The following is a 14,340-nucleotide window of genomic DNA, read 5'->3' as shown; positions in this document are numbered from 1 at the left end:
GTCAATTCCGACATTGAGACAGACAAGCTAGGGATTGCAGTGTTCCAGAAAACTAAAGATGATGATAAACAGGCCCTCTCTATAGAGGATCAGACCTTCTTACAGATTATGGATAGAGAGGCCTACCAAGATGACAATCACAGTTGGGTGGCCCCTCTCCCCTTTCGCACACCAAGACGTGTCTTGCCTTGTAACGGAGCAAGCCATGAAGCGTTTGCATTCAGTCAGCAAAACACTACAGAGAAAGCCAGAAGCGAAAAGAGATTTCACTGAATTCATTAAAAGGATGCTGGACAACGATCATGCTGAAGTTGCAGGACCAATGGAGGCAGATAGGGAACACTGGTATCTACCCATGTTTGGTGTTTACCATCCACACAAACCTAACCAAGTCAGAATAGTTTTTGATTCCAGCGCAGAGTATGAAGGAGTTTCTTTAAACGACGTACTGTTAAGTGGCCCTGACCTAAACAATACTTTGCTAGGTGTCCTTATGCATTTCAGAAAAGAACCCATTGCTTTCACAGCAGATGTGCAACAAATGTTTTATTGCTTTCTTGTCAAAGAAGACCATAGAGACTCTGTGGTATGAAGACAATGACATAGACAAGGAAATTGTCGAGTACAGAATGAAAGTGCACTTATTTGGCAACAGGCCCTTTCCTGCTGTCGCTATATACTGTATGCAAAAGGCTGCCCAGAAAAATGCGGAGTTCTATGGACAAGAAGCCAAACACTTTGTATTGAGGCATTTCTATGTGGATGATGGACTTGCTTCTGCTAGCACGCCTGAAGATGCAATTTCCATCCTCAGTAAAGCAAAGCAAATGCTGGCAGAGTCCAATCTGCGTCTTCATAAAATCGCTTCCAACAGCCAAAGAGTAATGGAAGCCTTCCCTGTAGCAGACAGAGCTAAAGATCTTAAAGATCTTTGCCTAGGTACAGACACCCTGCCTCTGCAGAAAAGCCTAGGCCTGAGTTGGGATCTAGAAACAGATAATTTTGTCTTCTTCAGGGGAAAAGCCCTTTACACGTAGAGGAATTCTATCCACCGTAAATAGCCTCTATGATCCCCTAGGATTTGTGTCACCTGTGACAATAAAAGGTAAGGCCTTAGTTTGGGAACTGTCATCTGGGAAAAGTGAATAGGAAGCATTGCTTTCAGAAGGGAGACTGTGAGTGGGTTCACTGGACAGAATCCTTGCAAGCGTTAGAGCACCTAAAAGATAGACAGATGCTATGTTCCCATATCTCTATCAACAGCTCGCAGGAAAGAACTGTGCATTTTCTCAGATGCATCCACCATAGCAATAGGTGCAGTGGCTTACTTGAAAGTAATTGATGCAGAAAATGTGTGCCATGTTGGATTTGTTATAGGAAAGTCCAAATTAAGCCCTAAACCAGCCCACACGATTCCTCGTTTAGAGTTGTGTGCTGCTGTACTTGCAGTCGAAATGTCTGAGCTAATCACTTATGAACTAGACACTGACTTTGATGCTGTGAAATTCTTCACGGATAGCAAGACTGTCCTAGGGTACATTTGCAACACCACAAGGAGATTCTATCTGTATTTCTCCAACAGAGTGAATAGAATCTGGCAAGCTACACGCCCAGATCAGTGGTTCTATGTATCTACAGAGCAAAACCCTGCAGATTTTGCCACTAGACCTACTCAAGCAGCATGCCTGCAGAACTCTATATGGTTCTCAGGCCCATTCTTTCTGTACCAACCACACTGTGAGGATATAGACACTGCTAATGTTTATCCACTAATAGAGCCCAAAGCTGACCCTGAAATCAGATCGGTTTCAGTACCAAAGTTTCTGAAGCACTTCATTCACATTGCTTTGAGAGATTTTCTTGCTGGAAGATATTAGTTAAAACCCTAGCCAGACTCATCCACGTCGTTAAAAGCTTCTGGAGGTTAACCAATAGCGATCAGGTCAAAAGGCGGGAAAGTTTCCATGAAAAGGTCAATCTAGAAGAACCTTCTTGGGGAAAGTCTGTTATAATTTCTTCTGTTCAAAACAAACATTTCCAGAAGGAAATTGACTGCATCACAAAACAAAAGACATTCCTAAAACAAAGCCGTCTTAGGAAGCTCAGCCCCTTCGTAGACAAGAATGGGTTGTTGAGAGTGGGTGGATGTTTGTCTCTTGCCAAACATCCAAAGGTTGAGAAAGGCTGGTATACCGTATATATACTCCGTTTTTGGTGGGATAATGGTTGAACTATGACATTATAGTTTTAGTCTCAGATTAGTTAGGATTCCAGTTTCCCGTTGTGTGTTTTTTCTGCGTAGCAGTTGTTACATAGGTAGTGGCATAATAAATTATGCCAGACAGGGAGTGTTCTGCCCATATTGTTGAAAATATTGTATGTAATATACTGTAATGTTATGTGATGTTTCGTAACTACTCCATTTCGTAACTACTCCATTTCGTAACTACTTCTGGATCCAACAAGCAGCATACAGTGGAGCTCTGAGCTATTCCTGGACTTATGGTGGAATTGTCCGTGAGTACACTCACTGATGGGATGAAGCTGTTGTATAATGTTTAATGTACTGACACATATGTTTTGTTTGTGCTTATGTTGTAGTTTTACAAAGTTATTCAGAACAAAGAATACATACAGATCTGATGTCTCACGTTTCTTGACTTCTGAATTATTGTTAGACTGTCTGACTAGTGTTATACAACAGTTCAATAACACGAAGCAGAACAGTCACGCTTTTCCCATTATGGACATGAGTGGAGCCTCATGTCTAAGTTTTGCCTAAGGACTCACAAAGCTTAGAGCCACCTCTGCTTGCTTCAGTACTTTAAAGCACCCCTATCATATTAATGCATGTGATTTACCTGGAGCAAGTATATACTGTAAATAAAGATGTCTGACTTTGTTCTGAGTTTACTGATCTGCCTACTTGTTATGTGTCAGTAAAGTACGAAAGTCAGAGGGTCAACACAACAGACAGCATTTAGATAAGGAGATCAACAATCACAGCCTCCATATTTCTCTTTAAAGAGGGGTTAGTGTTCAACTTGCTCTCTGTGTCATACAGCCTCATTTCATAAAAACATTCAACTCCATCTTCCACACAGTCTGTCAACTGGCCAAACCTTAACAACTATTTCATTTTTTAGAATTTGCTTTTGACGACCGACATATTTTTCTTCCAATCTTGGCCATGCAGCAGTTTTCAGTGATTCAGTCAGTCTGACACCGCCCATTCATGCTGTAAGCTAAATTAAAAGTATACGCAACAATGTCCCATTACATATGCTATAAAACAGAAATATTCCTAGTTTACAGATTCCAGGCCACAAAATAAAATAAAGTATTTCCTTTGTGTTTTGCCCATTCAACATGTTTGTGTTTCAGTCATAATTCTTAGAAAACATATTCACAGACCTTGTTACAATACTTCCTATATATACATGAAGTATATAGCCAGTGTTTGGGAAATGGAACATGTGCATTTCCTGTATTTCCATACTCCAGTACTACATTAAACTACAACTGAAATAAAATATTGATACATAAAAGTTTATGCGAAGTCACTTGGGTGCCACATCCCTATTACGATAAACATAGAAACAAATCATTATAAATAATGGGAATAAAGGTACCAACTAAATAGAAAACAAAGTTACACCCTGTTCCAAATTATCATGCAAATTCTATTTAACCATTAGCCGCCCGGCCAATAGCCGTTTGGCGGCTTGAAAAGCGCTGCAGCTTTCCGGGTCCACGCCATTTGGCGTGCTCCCGCACATGCGCCGTTTGCGCTATTGCAGAGCGGCGCAGCAGCGGGATCTGTCACCGCCCGTGCACCTCGGACACGGCCGATGACAGATCCGAGTACCGGCTCCCGTTGCCGGTACCATGTGACCTGCCGCGACCAATCACAGCAGGTCACATGACAGTTGTATACAATGGATAGCTTCATTCATGATGCCATCCATTGTATACTAGTGCCTAGCTGTGAATGGTCACAGCTAATCACATGCACATGTCATGTGATTAGCTGTGACCAAATCACAGCTAAGCACAAAAAAAAAAAAAAAAAAAAAAGCTGAATGAATCGATTTCATTCAGCTAAATGCTTGCTTATAGCAAAGTAATTCTTTGCTATAAGCAAATTGTGTAAAAAAAAAAAAAAAAAAAAAATACTGATCACTTCCCCAAAGTAGTACAATGTTACTATGGTAACATTGTACTATTTTGGTCATAGTAAAATATGAAAAAAAATCTTAAAAAAAATAAAAAAAAAATGTAATAAAAAATTAAATATAATAAAAAAATAAAAAAAAATTAAAAAAAAATATAATTTTTTTTTTTTTTCATACTGTCACCAGTCAGTGTCCCTGTTCACCGCCATGCCAGTTATATGATGACGCTGTACTGCACTGGTGACAGTATGTAAAAAAAAAAAATAGTGAAAATAATATTTTTCATTTTTTCATTTTCGGAAAAATTATGACAAAAAAATACAACTTCAAAAAACTCGCCATGCCTCTTATGAAGTACGTCCGACTGTCTACTCAGCAAAAAGGGGTCATTTGGGGATATCTGTACTATTCTGACATTCTTGGACCTCAAGAAATTAGATTGGCTGTCAGTACTTCAGGATTGATCAATATTCAGATCTATACCATAGTTTGTGAACTCTATAACTTTCCTACAAACTAAATAATACATCCTAATTTGGGTTATTTTCACCAAAGACATGTAGCAGAATACATCTCGGCCTAAATTTATGAAGAACAATTATTTATTTGTAAACTTTTATAACAGAAACAAAGAAAAATGTGTTTTTTTTTCAAAATGTTTGGTCTTTTTTTGTTAATTTAGCAAAAAATAAAAACCCCAGCGGTGATTAAATACCACCAAAAGAAAGCTCTAGTTGTGTGAAGAAAATGATAAAATTTTAGTTTGGGTACAATGTTGTATGACTGCGCAATTGTCATTCAAAGTGTGAGAGCGCTGAAACCTGAAAAATGGCCTGGGCAGGAAGGTGTAAAATTGCACGGTATTGAAACGGTTAAGTGTCACAAAGATTAAATATTTGGTTTTTCAGTTTAACTTATGGATGGCATTGTGTCTCCGGCTCTTTTGATCACTTAAAACAATCTCAGACACCTGTGATAATTAGATTGTCAGGTGAGCCCAATTTAAGGAAAAACTACTAAAGGAGGGTGTTCCACATTATTAAGCAGAGCACCATTTTTAAGCAATATGGGGAAGAAAAAGGATCTCTCTGCTGCCGAAAAGAGTGAAATAGTTCAATGCCTTGGACGAGGTATGAAAACATTAGATATTTCATGAAAACTTAAGCGTGATCATCGCACTATTAAGAGATTTGTGGCTGATTCAGAGCACAGACGGGTTTGTTCAGATAAAGGCACATTGAGGAAGATTTTTGCCAGATCCATGCATCAGATCAAGAGAGCAGCTGCTAAAATACCATTACATAGCAGCAAACAGATATTTGAAGCTGCTGGTGCCTCTGGAGTCCCACGGACATCAAGGTGTAGAGTCCTCCAGAGTCTTGCAACTGTGCATAAATCTTCTATTCGGCCACCACTAACCAATGCTCAGAAGCAGAAACAGCTGCATTGGGCAGAAAAATACATGAAGACTAATTTTCAAACAGTCTTGTTCACTGATGAGTGCTGTGCAACCCTGGATGGTCCAGATGGATAGAGTAGTGGATGGTTGGTGGACGGCGATCCTGTTCCAACAAGCCTGCAACATCAGCAAGGCGGTGGTGGAGTCATGTTTTGGGCCGGAATCATGGGAACAGAGCTGGTCGGCCCCTTTAGGGTCCCCGAAGGTGTAAAGATGACCTCTGCAAAGTATGTGGAGTTTATGACTGACCACTTTCTTCCCTGGTACAGAAGGAAGAACTATGCTTTCCGTAATAAAATCATCTTCATGCATGACAATGTGTCAGGGCAGGGGCCGAGGAACGGACAGGCAGGCCTAACAATGTAATGCACTGGCTGATGACAACCACTACCCACAGACCGAAGTCCCTCAGGGCGCGGAGTCTAAGTCCCAGGCTGCCCTTCACCAGGGCCCCTGATGGTGGGGATGGACTTGACGCAGCCAGGAACCAGGTCGCGGCCCCCGAGACACCTCAGCTGCGGTAATGGCCGCCGCCAATGGCGTGTAGCTGGTGGAAGAGACAAAAGAGTAGTCAGACAAGCCGGGTCAACAACAACAGGACAAAACAGTACAGGACAGCAGACGAGAATCACAGGTCACGAGCCGGGTTCAGCAACAGAGGATCAGATCAAGGGAGAATACAAAGAATAGTCAAGTCACAAGCCGAAATCAGAATACCAGGAGAGTCACGAGAGTCAGAACAGAGTAATAGCAACACAAAGACACAAGACACAAGTGCAAAGAGCATGTGCGGGCCACAGGCTTATATGTCATCAGCCACACCCCTCTGGGGGATGGACCACAGAGACCTGAAGGCATAAAAGGATTCCCATCATGCACAGCAGAATCCAAGATGGACGCCAGCACATGGAGTAACATAACCTCAGGGAAAAGGTAGGACCTTGACAGTATGCACCATCTCATGCTGCAAAGAATACCTCTGCATCAATGGCTGCTATGGGGATAAAAGGAGAGAAAGTCATGGTGTGGCCTCCATCCTCACCTGACCTCAATCCTATTGGGAACCTTTGGAGCATCCTCAAGCAAAAGATCTATGAGGGTGGGAGGCAGTTTATATCCAAACAGCAGCTCTGGGAGGCTATTCTGACATCTTGAAAACAAATTCAAGCAGAAACTGTCCAAAAACTCACAAGTTCAATGGATGCAAGACTTGTAAAGCTGCTATCAAATAAGGGGTCCTATTTTAAAATGTAACGTGACCTGTTAAACTGTTGTTAAAAGTTTGATTGAAATAGCTTTTGATTATAGTAAATACGCTGCAAACACGACAAATGACAATTTTCAGTTCTTTACAACCTATAAAGTGTTTTGAAACTTACTGTGCGTAATAATTTGGAACAGTGCATTGTACGTTTTTTATGCTTAAAAAAAATACTTTTGTCATTAGGAGGTTTGTTCAATAAAATGTGAATTGTACTCTTAATAGTTGATAACATGAGAATTATGCTGACTGTTATTTACATCAGTTATTTAGGTAAATGAGAAAAATATAATTGGCATAATAATTTGGAACAGGGTGTAACGCTTGACCACGTCCTGGCAGAGGTACACATATATGCGGCCTCTTGCTGTGCGGGCTTTAATGCAGAGAGGCTGAATATATGCCTTGGTTGTTGGTATCTGTGCTCCCAGCACAGGTACCAACATGTACCAGAAAGCTCCTGATGCATACTTGCGATCAGGAGCTTTCCGATCACGTGACCTCTGTGACTTCCAATCACAGTGGTTACATTATTGGAATGTCTTTCTCCACCTTCTGGCATTTAGAACCTCTTAAAGAGCTGGGAGGTGGCTGTGCGAAGGGGTTAAAAGATACTTTATTTCAATATGTATCAATCCTTAGAAATATCATAAAAATAATACATTTTTAGCCTGGGTTTACATACTGTATATGCAGTGCGGTATATAGCAAGTGATTTGACCAGGAACCGCACCGCATTCCTGTGCAAATCACATGCGATTTGTGTGTGGTGCGATTGGAGCCATACATTTTGTATTGCTCTAATCAAACCAAAAATGTGCAGGACCCTTTTTTTGGTCCTTACTAGAATCGGATCACATGGGTATTCACACCTATGCGATCTGATTCTGCACATCGCACCGCGTTTTGCAGACCACTTTCGGGGTGTTGTTAACTTAACATACACACCCACAGCGGTTTGCATGAATGGGGTGTGATTTTGATGCGGTGTGGAATTTGCACAGAAAATGCTGAGAATTCCGCACATCATCAGTGTGAACCAGGGCTTAGGGTATATAAATGCTTGTAACAAATCCCTTGTACATAGGCCTTTAACATAACCTATACTGTCAGTAAAATGTATTTAATTAAATTTGACATTACAAAATATAAGTGTTGATGGAATTGTAACAAGTAGTTTCTTCAATGTGTTTCATAATGAGATTCTTTATGAGCTACTTGACAAGAATGTGTAAAGCGCACTCAAGGAGAAGGCGTTCTGTCAAAGGTCACATGGTTGAGACAGCCACAGTCATTACTCAGACGGGTATAAGTGGACCGAAGAAGGTGCAAACAAACTAAGTATCCCCGAATTAAATTAACAAAGAACAACGTGAGTAGGGGGTGCAAGAAAGATTACTCAGAGAGGTGCTTACAAAATCCAACAGAACATGAAAGCAAGGGGAGCTGGCCTCAGTCATACACTCACGCAAGATTATTGGTAACTGCACCTCACGGGTTGGATAAACATGTAGCTGTGTCCCGCTGGCTCCAACTGTGCCTAAGTAATAAAGGGATTACAGCAATTTTCAATATAAAAAAAGGTACAGATCCCTGCCAGATTAGACCTGGCATTTGGGATGTAAATGGTCTGCTGATAACTTGGCAGACAGCTCACATGCCTCTCCTTTCACTGTTTCAATGATAAGAGTTCTAATCTTTAAGGACAAGTCCAAAAATCAAATATTACCAAATAACATGATTATGATTCTATTAAAAGCAAATATATATAATGTATTCATTATTTATATCATAGAGGAAGTGATATCTGTTTCTTGAGATTTTCATCAACTGTCTGATCAATTGTCATGCACTTTTGACACTGGAATTGTGCACAAGTGTCCTTTAATTACTTAGCAAAGGTCAAAGCTATTTCTTCCTAGTACTTGAAAGATCTTATGTCTCCATATCCATAATGATATAATTTACATATGTCTAGATAGTGACTATTTAAATAAAAGAACCCTAAACATCCAAAAGTAGCAAAAAAAAATGGAAATCCTGATCAGATTAGGACTGCTTCTAACAGCAGTTGCAGCCTGTTCTACTCCTGGAAAATTGTAGACTAGACAGGTCATGGATACCTATTTACCAGGTTTAATGGATATTCATTATAAAGTGAACCTGTGCTTTGCCAATGCAGAAAAACACTCAGACACTCAAATGCCTGGATGTTGTCCCTGTTAACCCTGTAAATGCAGGGTTAACAGACTTCCTCCTCCCTCCTGCTCTCAGCTGAGTGAGGGGTGGGGTGGGTAGAAGTAGCTGGAGCAAACAGCTCCGAATCTCCTGCTCTCCATGCCATGACTAGCACAGACACAGCATAGAAAACAGAGCAGATCACTCCTAATTAACAAAAGGGCTTGTGCCCTCTGTGGACCAATGAATTCCTGTACTAGTTTATTTCCACAGGGTGGATGGTTACACCTGTCCCATTCCCGCACATGCTCCAGAGAACTATAGCCAGAGAACTATAGCTAAGAGCCTGATGCAATCAGAATTTGAATGCTGTTTTGAGATGATGGCCCAATGCAGAAGGGTATATGACTTTTTTATGTAAAGCAATTTTGTTGTTGTTTCTGGTGACAATTTTAGACTGTTTTGAGTCTCTTTTTCCATCAAAGATTTAAGCCAAACTAAGCAAACTGATCCATGTTCTGACTTTTACACTGCTGAAAATTATTTTATACTCCTAATGAATGCAGTGTTTCAGTATCTGTCTGCATTGGCAAAGCACAGGTTCACTTTATAGGGAATTTCCATTAAATCTGGTAAATAGGTATCCATGACCTGTATATTCTATAATTTTCCAGGAGTAGAATAGTCTGCAGCTGCTGTTAGAAGCAGTCCTGATCTAACGAAGATTTCCATTTTTTGCTACTTTTGGATGTCTAGGGTTCTTTTTTTTAAATAGTCACTATCTAGTCATATGTTAATGATATCATTATGGATATGGAGACATAAGATCTTTCAAGTATTAGGAAGAAATAGCTTTGACCTTTGCTAAGCAATTAAATGATACTTGTGCACAATTCCAGTGTCAAAAGTGCATGACAATTGATCAGTCGATGAAAACCTCAAGAAACATGAATACATGTTCTATCTATCTATCTATCTATCTATCTATCTATCTATCTATCTATCTATCTATCTATCTATCTATCCTGCTTGCTTTTAATAGAATCATAATCATATTATTTGGTTTTTGGACTTGTCCTTAAAAATTGGAACTCTTATAATCCAATAAAATAGAGCATAGGCTATTCAGTTTATACCATATGGGCCTCAATTTATTAAAAAGAAAATGAGAAAAAAATGAATAATCTGATCATCTTTTCAAAGTCCAGAGAATAAAAGATGAGCTATGATTGGTGGCCATGGGTAACTACTCTATTACTTTGTTTTGCAGTTTCTTTTCTTAAAGTGTGACTAACCCTAGGACCATGCATCCACTATATCTGGTCTCCCACAGAACACACCATATTGAAATGCAATTATTTTAGTAAATATAAACTAAATACCTTTTTCTCATCAGCAGTTAGAGTATTCTTGAGACTTCTATCAGTGTCCAGCTGAGTACATCTTAAAGCTTGTAGGAGGAGTTTTCTTTCTGCTCTGGGAGGATGCAGAACCCCTGAAATCTGTCTGGACAGTGCTGATTGGCCCTGTGCTAATCACATGCACTCTCCCAAGAAAAAAAAAAAATCTCTCTAGCAATGTACACTAAGCTGAGCATGTCAGTGTCTCCACACAATATGTCTTATCAGGAGATAAGAGGGGGACACTGGAAGAAGGAGAGGATCAGAGAAGTCAGGATCAAACATCCTTTTTACACCATGCAGAGGATTAACCCCTTAGGTACCACAGTGAGTATAACAAGCATGCTTTACTGCATATACAGACTGATTTTACTGTTGTGGGTTTAGTAACACTTTAACCATATTAGGCTATTTATACCAAATATTAAAGGATAAGTTCACCTTTTCGGGCAGAATTTCACTTTTCATAATAAATAGAAACGTTTTCCAATGCATTTCTGGCCCAGCCATCCAAATTAGCTTTTCTCTCACTTACCTCATCCATAGGACATTTAATTTTTTGTCAGTTCCTGTGAGATTTTGAACAGATTTTCAGATTGCATAATTTCCTGTTGATATCTCAACATGTTTTCCTGTAGGTCACCTCCCAGAAGCCTTCACTTCCTTATTGCATCACAGAAGAGGGTGCGATAGGGTGTGTTCACCACTCTGGACCATGCCTCCCTTGTTACAATACTACTTTCCACCCATCAGCTATGTAGTACAAGGATCTGTCTGACTTGATACCAATTGAATAGATTGTTTTGATGTGTCCTCCTATTCCATAGTTCTGCTAAATCTAAAGGAAATTGCACAATCAGATTACATAGTGTATGGCCATCTTTATAAAAGTACATATGAGGGAGTGGATGGAGACACTCAGTTATCAGGCCCTGTTCACATCTTCACATAGTGAAGACTCACATTCCCAAATGTTTGTTTTGGGTGTTTTGAAGCGCTTTCACCCGTCACGCATAGAGCAGCCCATTCACTTGAACAGGCTGCTATACACGCAACAATTGCCCCAAAAAAGCTGTTTGATGTGTTTGCCGCACTCGGGGTGCCTTTAACATGTAATGACAACACAAACACGATGCACATTTGCAGCGTATTTCTGAAACGCATGGCAAAGCATGTATTTTCTGTGCAGTTTGCCATGCATTGGATACACACAGATGTGAATAGAGCCTCACTGTTTTGTGTAAACGCATCAATTTCACTTTCAGGCTCCATTCACACTGAGAGTAGAGGGAGAGCATGTTTTTTGGCTTGTTTTCCCAGTGACACACACACAGAGCGTTGATTACAATGGGCTGCGCTACACATTGCAAAGTAGCTCTTCGGACATTTTGGCATGATGCATGTTACACGGTTTTTACTGCATGTTTTGCTGCGTTTATCACCCATTTTTTAATGTGGCAAAATGTGTGCTTGTTTCTGTGTTTGATGCACCGTTAACAATTAACGACACTGAAAGCGCAACTAGTTAATTTTAGGTGTATAAAGGTTGCCATACATTATACAATCTGATTGTATAATCTCTGTATTATCTCCTGTAGATTTACCAAAACTTTATAATAAGAGGACACACCATCTATCCAATCACTCTATATTGAATCAAGCAGCCCTTGCACTACATCAGGGGTGTCCCATGGGCTGCATGTGGCCTGAGCCAGTCTGTAGAGACGCTGGGGTAGCCAGGCAAATGCACATGGGGAGAGATCCCGGGGTTGCTGTGAAAAAATAGTTGATGGGTGAAGGGGGTGTGGTAATTGAGGTCAGTACAGGATGTGTGTGCTAATGAGATCAGCTGGTAAACTGCTTCCAGGGTCCTCCTGGCTCCTCTGTCCTCTGTCTACATTCCGAGAATTGAAAAAGCTTTCTAAGAATTTTTCCAAAGGCTAAGGTAAGGCCTTGTTTTCCAGATCAAAGAGAGCTTGTATGTTTTTGCAACTAAGATACATGGTATATTGGTGCATAAGAGAGCTGGATTTTAGAAAAAAAGGTGAACTTAGCCTTTTTTATTTCTATATAGACTAATAGAGAAAACATCAGAATTAATTTTTGTGAAAATGAGTACTACACCCAAAATACTGGACACCATGAAAAGTACCATTGCACAATAATCCACTGTTCCCACTGACACACTTTCATGTGTCATGATAAAACATCCATGTTTTTGCCATTGTCCTAAAATTAGTTGCAAACTTTCTACTTCTATCTCCAGGCCATTTTGCACTAAAAGCTTGCCTGGGCGATATCTTATTAAATGTACCTAAACTGGAAATCAAAAAGATAATATATTGCATCTTACCAATTCTTAGATCTTGTGGCTGTATTCTTTTTTTCAGGCTGCATCCAGCTGTGTCGCTCAAGCTGAAATCCATTGGCCCAGTTTACATCAATATGAGCTGGGTGAAAATGGAACATGCTGCATATAGACAAGGAGCAACAATGCACTGCATTGTATCAAAGTGTACTGCAGTGTGTGTTAGGGGGAAAAAAAAGTATATCAGTGCACATCTGAGCTGCCTATCAGTGCCATATGAGTACTGCCTTTCAGTGCCCATCAGTTTTGTTTGCAAATGCCCACCAGTGATGCCTGTCAATTCCCATCAGTCCCACCTACCAGTGCCTCCTCATCGGTGCCCATCAGTGCCCATCACTGCAGCTTCATTAGCGCACATCAGTGAAGGAGAATAATTACTCATTTACAGAATTTTGTAATTGAAACTAAGAAAAAAACTTTTTATTTCAAAATTTTCTGTTTTTGGTTTGTTTATCAAAAAATCAAAAACCCAGTGGTGATTAAAGACCACCAAAAGAAAGCTCTATCTGTCTTAAAAAAAATTATAAAAATTTCATATGGGTACAGTGTTGTATGTCTGTGCAATTGTCATTCAAAGTGCGACAGCACTGAAAGCTGAAAATTGGCATGGGCAAGAACGGGGTGAAAGTACCTGGTAGGCAAGTGGTTAATGAATTTAAGTGAACAGAAAGGCAATACAATGCCCACTATTTGGTAAAATACAAAAGATGTTACGCTGAGTAAATAGATACCAAACATGTCATGCTTTACAATTTGCGTATGCCCATGGAATAGTGCCACACTACGGTACCTAAAAATCTACATAGGCGATGCTTTAAAATAATTTACAGGTTACCAGTTTAGAGTTACACAGGAGGTCTGCTGCTAGAACTATTGCTCCTGCTCTGATGTTAGTGACGGTGTGGTGCAATCACTGTTTACATATGTATGCAGGATACTATTATAATATTTATTTTATTGAAAAACCTTTTTTACACTGTCTCTTTAATTTCTTTTTTTGATCAGCTTTATTGCTATCACAAGGGATGAACAATATCCCTTGTGATAGCATGGGCCATGACAGGTCCTCTTTATGGAGATATTTGGGGTCTATTAGACCCCATATCTCTTCTCTGGCCTCCAATGCATCCGATCAAACACAGATCGGTCTAATTGGCTGCTTCAGTGGCCAGAAATCTGCCTGTAAACAATGAACCTCACAGAGAGGGAGGAACAACATCAGATCCTCTCTCTCTGTTTAATGCCAGAGATGTCGCCAGTTGGTGCAGTCCCGGGCTCCCTGATGTTATGGATGAGCCAGGGAAAGGATAGAGATATGGCGCCACCTGTAGAAATGATCAAGTGGCTGTATTCACTGCATGCACACTTTACATGTGCACCACTGTAAAGACTAGGCCCCAGTGGCTGAAAAGCTAGGGCTAAAGACTGCTCATTCAGATAGCAGCTTCACAAGAACTTTGCCTATTGTCCTTAATAAGAGGTACCTCTGTAGGTAGTCA

The sequence above is a fragment of the Staurois parvus genome, unplaced genomic scaffold (genome assembly GCF_062004578.1).
Source record: "Staurois parvus isolate SC_StPar_1 unplaced genomic scaffold, SC_StPar_1.0 ptg000618l, whole genome shotgun sequence".
NCBI classification, from domain to species: domain Eukaryota; kingdom Metazoa; phylum Chordata; class Amphibia; order Anura; family Ranidae; genus Staurois; species Staurois parvus.
Note: the sequence above shows the minus strand (reverse complement) of the source record.